The sequence below is a fragment of the Pelobates fuscus genome, chromosome 5 (genome assembly GCF_036172605.1).
Source record: "Pelobates fuscus isolate aPelFus1 chromosome 5, aPelFus1.pri, whole genome shotgun sequence".
In the NCBI taxonomy this organism is placed as follows: domain Eukaryota; kingdom Metazoa; phylum Chordata; class Amphibia; order Anura; family Pelobatidae; genus Pelobates; species Pelobates fuscus.
The window spans coordinates 88524554-88533498 of NC_086321.1; positions in this window are offsets into that span (position 1 = coordinate 88524554).

Here is an 8945-nt window from a genome sequence, read left to right on the forward strand (position 1 = left end):
GCCTCACTGGCATGTTGTTTCGCCGTTGGATATCGGCAAAGTGAGCCATGGGCGTGTAGGAACGCCTGAAATGGCCACACACCTTCCTGGCCTGCTTCAGGACGTCCTGTAAGCCTGTGTACTTATGCACAAAGCGTTGTACGATCAGATTACACACATGTGCCATGCACGGCACATGTGTCAACTTGCCCAACTTCAATGCCGCTATCAAATTTTTTCCGTTGTCACACACCACTTTGCCGATATCCAGTTGCTGGAGTACCTGGGGAGCTGGGGGGGTGCCGTTGATGTGGAGCAAGACGCAGCAGCACAAGAGGACTCAGCCGAGGAGGTTATGGAAGAGGATAGAGTAGGAGGAGTAGAGGAGGTGGCAGCAGGACTGCCTGCAAGTCGTGGCGGTGTCACCAACTCCTCTGCAATGCCACGCATTCCATGCTTGTCAGCCGTCAGCAGGTTTACCCAATGCGCAGTGTAGGTGATATACCTGCCCTGACCATGCTTTGCAGACCAGGTATCAGTGGTCAGATGGACCCTTTGTCAGGATCGGGTCAGGGATCCAACACGCAGAGTACAAAGAGTAGCTGATACGTATACCGGTCCTTAGAATGGCCGGACTAACGTATAACTACAATAGAATGGTCAGAGACAAGCCGAGGTCGAGGATAACAGAGGACAGGTAAGCGAGAGACAAGCCGGGTCAAGGATAACAGAAAGACAGGAGAGTAAACAACAAAGCCGGGTCAGAACCAAAAGACAAGTGAATCATAAAGCACTGTGTGACTAGGCGGACTAGAACCACGACAGGGCAATGAGTGAATGAGAGAACCACCGTTAAGTATCCTGGCTAGGGAGAGAGGACACGCCTCCGGCGAGTCCTGATTCGTCTCCCGAGATTTGAGTGGCAGGATGTTCCGGGTTGGCGTCATGACGTCTACCTCCGGTCTTCCTGTTATAAAAGGAAGAGACTCCCTCGCGGCCGGCGTTAGCACGACCGAGTGAACCGCGGGAGACCGAGGGAAGATGGCGTCCGGACGGATAAGCTTCTAAGTCTCTACCTCTCTCAAAGGTAGAGACTCCAGGTACCCTGACAGTACCCCCCCCCTCAGATACGCCCACCGTGCGAAAGGAGCCGGGGCGAGATGGAAAGCGGGAGTGAAATGCCCTGCGAAGACGGGGAGCATGAACATCCTCTTGTGGTACCCAACTCCTCTCCTCAGGACCATATCCCTTCCAGTCAACTAAATATTGTACTCGCCCCCGGGAGATACGAGAATCAATAATGGAGTTAACCTCATACTCCTCCTGACCCTCCACCTGAACAGGGCGCGGAGGGGCGATTGTGGAGGAGAATCTGTTACAGATTAGAGGCTTTAGTAATGAGACGTGAAAGGAATTCGGGATGCGTAAAGTAGCTGGAAGAGCTAGACGATATGCCACTGGGTTAATTCGAGTCAAGATCCTGTAGGGACCAATATAACGAGGAGCGAATTTCATGGAAGGAACTTTAAGACGAATATTCCTAGTGCTCAACCACACTCTATCGCCCGGAACAAAATTCGGAGCCGCCCTTCTACGTTTGTCAGCATGTTTCTTAACCAGTACAGAATTGTGTAGAAGAATCTGTCGAGTCTGATCCCACAACTTCTTCAAATTGGCCACATGGACATCAACCGACGGCACTCCTTGGGAAGAGGAAACCGGGGGAAGAATGGATGGATGAAAGCCATAGTTCATGAAGAAGGGACTTGAATGCGTGGAGTCACAAACGAGATTGTTGTGCGCAAACTCTGCCCAAGGAATCAAACCGACCCAATCGTCCTGGTGTTCGGAAACAAAACAACGTAAGTATTGCTCAATCTTCTGGTTGGTTCGTTCAGCAGCTCCGTTAGACTGAGGATGATAGGCGGACGAAAAATTCAATTTGATGCCTAATTGAGAACAGAACGACCTCCAAAAACGTGAAACAAATTGGGAGCCTCTATCAGATGTGATCTCCGAAGGAATCCCATGCAAGCGAAAAATCTCCTTAGCAAAAACCTCCGCCAATTCAGGGGAAGTCGGGAGTTTAGGCAAAGGTACGAAATGTGCCATCTTGGTAAACCTATCGACTACGGTAAGGATAACAGTGTGCTTTTTAGAAACAGGCAGATCCACAATAAAGTCCATTGCCACACAGGACCAAGGTTTGTCAGGAATCTCCAGCGGTTGTAGAAGACCACAAGGAAGCGAATGCGGTAGTTTAGTTTTAGTACAGACCACACAAACCCCGATAAAATCCTTAACATCCTTCCGTAACGACGGCCACCAGAAATCCTTGGAGATCAAAGAATACGTCTTGCGAACACCCGGATGACCAGCCACCTTACTCTCGTGAAGACACTGTAAGAGCTCCAATTGAAGTTCAGGGGGAACGAAAAGTCTGGAAACTGGAGTCAGTCTAGGTGCCAGATGCTGCAAGTTCCTTATCTGATCAAGTAGCGGAGAATGAACTTTGAGAGTAGTGTTAGCGATAATGTTACACTTGGGTACTATAGAGGACAAAACCGGTTCAGATACGGCGGCAGGTTCATATTGGCGAGATAAGGCGTCGGCTTTAGAATTCTTAGAACCTGGCCTATATGTGAGCACGTAGTTGAAGTGAGTGAGAAATATGGACCAACGAACCTGTCTAGATGATAGTCGTTTAGCCTCTCCAATATAGGATAAGTTTTTATGATCTGTCAAAATAGTAACAGGATGCAAAGTACCCTCCAATAAATGTCTCCACTCCTTCAAGGCCATTATAACCGCTAGTAGTTCCCTGTCACCAATGTCATATCTGCTTTCGGTACCTGACAATTTTTTGGAAAAGTATCCACAAGGATGTAATGGTTTATCTACCCCCAACCTTTGGGACAGAACAGCACCTATACCTGTCTCAGAAGCGTCAACTTCGAGTAGGAAAGGTAGAGTAGTATCAGGGTGAACTAAAATTGGTGCGGAAGCAAACAACTCTTTGAGTGTCTTAAAAGCCAGAAGTGCTTCAGTAGACCAATTCTTAGTCTCAGCCCCTTGTTTGGTCATGTTAGTGATGGGAGCAATGATAGAGGAGTATCCCTTAATGAAACGTCTGTAGTAATTAGAGAAACCAATGAATCTCTGGATAGCCTTGAGCCCCTTAGGTAAAGGCCACTCTAATATGGATTGGAGTTTCTCCGGGTCCATTTCAAACCCCTCCCCAGAAATCACATAACCAAGAAAGGTAGTTTGGGATTGGTCAAAGCTGCATTTCTCTAGTTTGCAGTACAGGCCATGCTGAAGAAGTTTGTGTAAAACCCTTCTGACTTGTCTGTGGTGAGTCTCAATATCCCTGGAATGTATAAGAATATCATCAAGGTATACAATCACACAGTCATCTTGAAACTCCCTAAGAACCTCATTAATAAGGTCCTGAAATACTGCCGGAGCATTGCAGAGACCAAAAGGCATTACAGTATACTCATAGTGCCCATATCGAGTATTGAATGCAGTTTTCCACTCGTCACCGTCGTGGATTCTCACCAAATTATAAGCACCTCTAAGGTCTAACTTAGTGAAAATTTTAGAACTTTTTAATCGATCAAAAAGCTCGGTGATCAAGGGAATCGGATAAACATTTCTGATGGTTATTTTGTTAAGACCTCGGTAGTCAATGCAAGGTCTTAAAGAACCATCCTTCTTTTTAACAAAAAAGAATCCAGCCCCAGCAGGAGAGGAGGATCTTCTAATGAACCCCTTGTCTAGGTTTTCACGAATATACTCTTCTAAAACTAAGTTTTCATTCGTGGACAAAGGGTATACATGACCCCTGGGGGGCATGGTACCAGAAAGTAAATTAATTTTGCAATCAAAAGGCCTATGTGGTGGTAAGGTATCAGCCTTTCTTTTGTCAAATACTGCCTTTAAATCCTGATACAAGGACGGTATCTGTACTTTGGTAGAGTCAGTAGTGTTATTAAGTGAGTTGACACTACAAAGAGGTGACACTTTCTTTAAACAATTCTCTTGACAATTCTGACCCCATGAAACTATTTCCCCTGATCTCCAATCTATCACGGGGTTATGTTTCTTAAGCCAGGAGTATCCCAGGACTATGGGAACAGAAGGGGATGAAATGAGTAGTAGGGATATCTCCTCCTTGTGTAGAATACCAGTAGTTAAGTAAAGAGGTGTGGTCTCCCGGAAAATCACAGGCTCAACTAAAGGTCTACCATCAATGGCTTCAACCGCCAAGGGTGTCTTCCTTAACTGGGATGGGATAGTGTGTTTGGTGAGAAACTTTTGGTCGATAAAACTCTCAGCAGCGCCGGAGTCTATCAATGCCATAGTTTCTAAAGTTCCCTTCTCCCAAGTTAAAGAGACCGGTAATAGGAGTCTATGTTCTTTGTAGTTATGAGTAGAGGACAAAATCGAAACACCCAAGGTCTGTCCTCTAGAGAAACTTAGGTGCGAGCGTTTCCCGGACGGCTGGGACAGCTCAAACGTACATGACCTCTGAACCCACAATACAAACACAGTCCCTCTCTTCTCCTGTACTGTCTCTCCTCCTCTGAGAGACGAGTAAGGCCTAACTGCATAGGTTCTGAAACCTGTGGATCTTTGGTTTCAGAAGCTTGAAATGATGGTGTTAGTCTAGAGAAAGATTTAGCGGTTCTATCTCGAGTATTCTGTCTCTCCCTTAGACGTTCGTCAATACGAGAGATAAAGGAAATTAAGTCCTCCAGATTCTCGGGAAGCTCTCTTGTCGCTACCTCATCAAGTATTACATCAGATAATCCATTTAAGAATACGTCTATATAGGCTTGTTCATTCCATTTTACCTCTGCCGCCAAAGACCTGAACTCTAGTGCATAATCCACAAGTGTTTGGTTGTCTTGTCTAAGGCGCAACAGTAATCTGGCTGCATTGGCCTTCCTGCCAGGAGGGTCAAAAGTTCTTTTAAAAGCAGCTACAAAGGAATTATAGTTATAGACTAATGGATTATCATTCTCCCACAACGGATTAGCCCATCTCAGAGCTTTCTCAATGAGTAAGGTAATAATAAATCCCACCTTTGCCCTATCAGTAGGGTATGAACGGGGCTGTAGCTCGAAATGAATACTGATCTGGTTCAAAAAGCCACGACACCTCTCAGGAGAACCAGCATAACGTACAGGTGGGGTAACTCGGGAAGAAGCACCTACAGTAGCTACCTCTAACCCTGAACCCACAGAAGAAGCAGAAGTATTACGCCTCTCCTCAGGTGGATTAATAGGGCGAGACAGCAGCGCCTGTAGTGCTAGAGCCATCTGATCCATCCTATGATCCATGGCGTCAAACCTAGGATCAGGAGAACCAAGCTGACAATTTGTACCTGCAGGATCCATGGCCCTGTCGTAATGTCAGGATCGGGTCAGGGATCCAACACGCAGAGTACAAAGAGTAGCTGATACGTATACCGGTCCTTAGAATGGCCGGACTAACGTATAACTACAATAGAATGGTCAGAGACAAGCCGAGGTCGAGGATAACAGAGGACAGGTAAGCGAGAGACAAGCCGGGTCAAGGATAACAGAAAGACAGGAGAGTAAACAACAAAGCCGGGTCAGAACCAAAAGACAAGTGAATCATAAAGCACTGTGTGACTAGGCGGACTAGAACCACGACAGGGCAATGAGTGAATGAGAGAACCACCGTTAAGTATCCTGGCTAGGGAGAGAGGACACGCCTCCGGCGAGTCCTGATTCGTCTCCCGAGATTTGAGTGGCAGGATGTTCCGGGTTGGCGTCATGACGTCTACCTCCGGTCTTCCTGTTATAAAAGGAAGAGACTCCCTCGCGGCCGGCGTTAGCACGACCGAGTGAACCGCGGGAGACCGAGGGAAGATGGCGTCCGGACGGATAAGCTTCTAAGTCTCTACCTCTCTCAAAGGTAGAGACTCCAGGTACCCTGACACCCTTGCCCCAACACTGTGTGCCAGACATGCCATGACTTCCTTTTGCACAATCGAGTACAGGTTGGGGATTGTCTTTTGTGAAAAGAAATTCCGGCTGGGTACCTTCCACTGCGGTGTCCCAATAGCTACAAATTTTTTGAACGCCTCAGACTCAACCAGATTGTATGGTAAAAGCTGGCGGGCTAATAGTTCGGACAAGCCAGCTGTCAGACGCTGGGCAAGGGGGTGACTTGGTGACATTGGCTTCTTACGCTCAAACATGTCCTTGACAGACACATGACTGTGGGCAGATGAGCGGGAACTGCTCAAGGCGGGAGACGGAGTGGCGGATGGTTGAGAGGGGGCAAGGAGGACAGCAGTGGTTGACGTGGCTGAAGATGCTGGACCAGGAGGATGATGGCGGCTTAGAGTAGGCGTGCTGCTTGTACTCATGTGTTGATCCCATAGGCGTTTGTGATGTGAGATCATGTGCCTACGCAAAGCAGTTGTACCTAGGTGGGTGTTGGACCTCCCACGACTCAGTTTCCTTTGGCACAGGTTTCAAATGGCATCGCTGTTGTCAGAGGCAGACACACAAAAAAAATTCCACACTGCTGAGCTCTGCAATGACGGCATTCTGGTGGTGGACACAGCATGCGTTGATTGGCGTGCTGTCGGGCTGACCCCGGGTGCCGATGCATGCTGTCTGACTGTGCCACTATCACGCTATAGAGACACCAGATATGATTGGCAATGTGCACTGTAACAGTTCTGGAGAGCACACACTGTAGGCCTGACAGAGCCGCTTGAAGGACACTGACTGGCTGCTATTAGCTTACACTGGAAACCTTTTTTCTTTGTAAAAGCATGCTATAGAGACACCAGATATGATTGGCAATGTGCACTGTAACAGTTCTGGAGAGCACACACTGTAGGCCTGACAGAGCCGCTTGAAGGACACTGACTGGCTGCTATTAGCTTACACTGGAAACCTTTTTTCTTTGTAAAAGCACGCTATAGAGACACCAGATATGATTGGCAATGTGCACTGTAACAGTTCTGGAGAGCACACACTGTAGGCCTGACAGAGCCGCTTGAAGGACACTGACTGGCTGCTATTAGCTTACACTGGAAACCTTTTTTCTTTGTAAAAGCACGCTATAGAGACACCAGATATGATTGGCAATGTGCACTGTAACAGTTCTGGAGAGCACACGCTGAAGGAAGGACTGACAGAGCCGCTTGAAGGACACTGACTGGCTGCTATTAGCTTACAATGGAAAACTTTTTTCTTTGTAAAAGCACGCTATAGAGACACCAGATATGATTGGCAATGTGCACTGGAACAGTTCTGGAGAGCACACGCTGAAGGAAGGACTGACAGAGCCGCTTGAAGGACACTGACTGGCTGCTATTAGCTTACAATGGAAACCTTTTTTCTTTGTAAAAGCACGCTATAGAGACTCCAGATATGATTGGCAATGTGCACTGGAACAGTTCTGGAGAGCACACACTGTAGGCCTGACAGAGCCGCTTGAAGGACACTGACTGGCTGCTATTAGCTTACAATAGAAACATTTTTTCTTTGTAAAAGCATGCTATAGAGACACCAGATATGATTGGCAATGTGCACTGGAACAGTTCTGGAGAGCACACACTGTAGGCCTGACAGAGCCGCTTGAAGGACACTGACTGGCTGCTATTAGCTTACACTAGAAACCTTTTTTCTTTGTAAAAGAGCGCTACAGAGACACCAGATATGAGTGGCAACTGTCAAAGTATGCTGTCACAGGTCTGCAGAGCACACGCTGAAGGAGGCCTGACACCCAGACGCTTGCAGACAACTAACTGCTCTTCTATTACAGTGAAAAAAAATTATTTTTTTTAAATCTAAAGCTTAAGCTATTGTAAAAACAGATATGAGTGGTGGCACTGGGCAAGTGGGCACAGTATCCACTGTGAACCTCACACAGAAGCTGGCAGGCAGGCAACTGCTCTTCTATTACAGTGGAAAAAAAATATTTTTTTTAAATCTAAAGCTTAAGCTATTGTAAAAACAGATATGAGTGGTGGCACTGACTGTGCAAATGGGCAAGGCATCCAGCCTGACACAGAAGCTGGCAGGCAGGCAACTGCTCTTCTATTACAGTGAAAAAAAATATATATTTTTTAAATCTAAAGCTTAAGCTATTGTAAAAACAGATATGAGTGGTGGCACTGGGCAAGAGGGCACAGTATCCACTGTGAACCTCACACAGAAGCTGGCAGGCAGGCAACTGCTCTTCTATTACAGTGAAAAAAAAATATTTTTTTTGAAATCTAAAGCTTAAGCTATTGTAAAAACAGATATGAGTGGTGGCACTGACTGTGCAAATGGGCAAGGCATCCAGCCTGACACAGAAGCTGGCAGGCAGGCAACTGCTCTTCTATTACAGTGAAAAAAAATATATATTTTTTAAATCTAAAGCTTAAGCTATTGTAAAAACAGATATGAGTGGTGGCACTGGGCAAGTGGGCACAGTATCCACTGTGAACCTCACACAGAAGCTGGCAGGCAGGCACCTGCAATTACATTACACAGAAGAAGAAAAAAGCAGCCTGATGTTCTAGCCCTAAAAAGGGCTTTTTGGGGTGCTGTCCTTACAGCAGAGATCAGATGAGTCCTTCAGGATTGTAGTGGATACTGAATACCCTAGCCTAGCTATCAATTTACCTATCTAATCAGCAGCAGCTAAACTTTCCCTCCTCTCACTAAGCATGCAGCTTCAGAATGAATCGAAAATGGATGCTGGGAGGAAGGTTGGAGGGTGTGGAAGGGAGGGAGTGCTGCTGATTGGCTGGAATGTGTCTGCTGACCGAGAGGCACAGGGTCAAAGTTTGCCCAATGATGACGAATAGGGGGCGGATCGAACCGCCCATGTGTTCGCCCGCGGCGCCGAACGCGAACACGCTAAGTTCGCTGGGAACTGTTCGCCGGCGGACAGTTCGGTACATCACTAATAAAGAACAATGT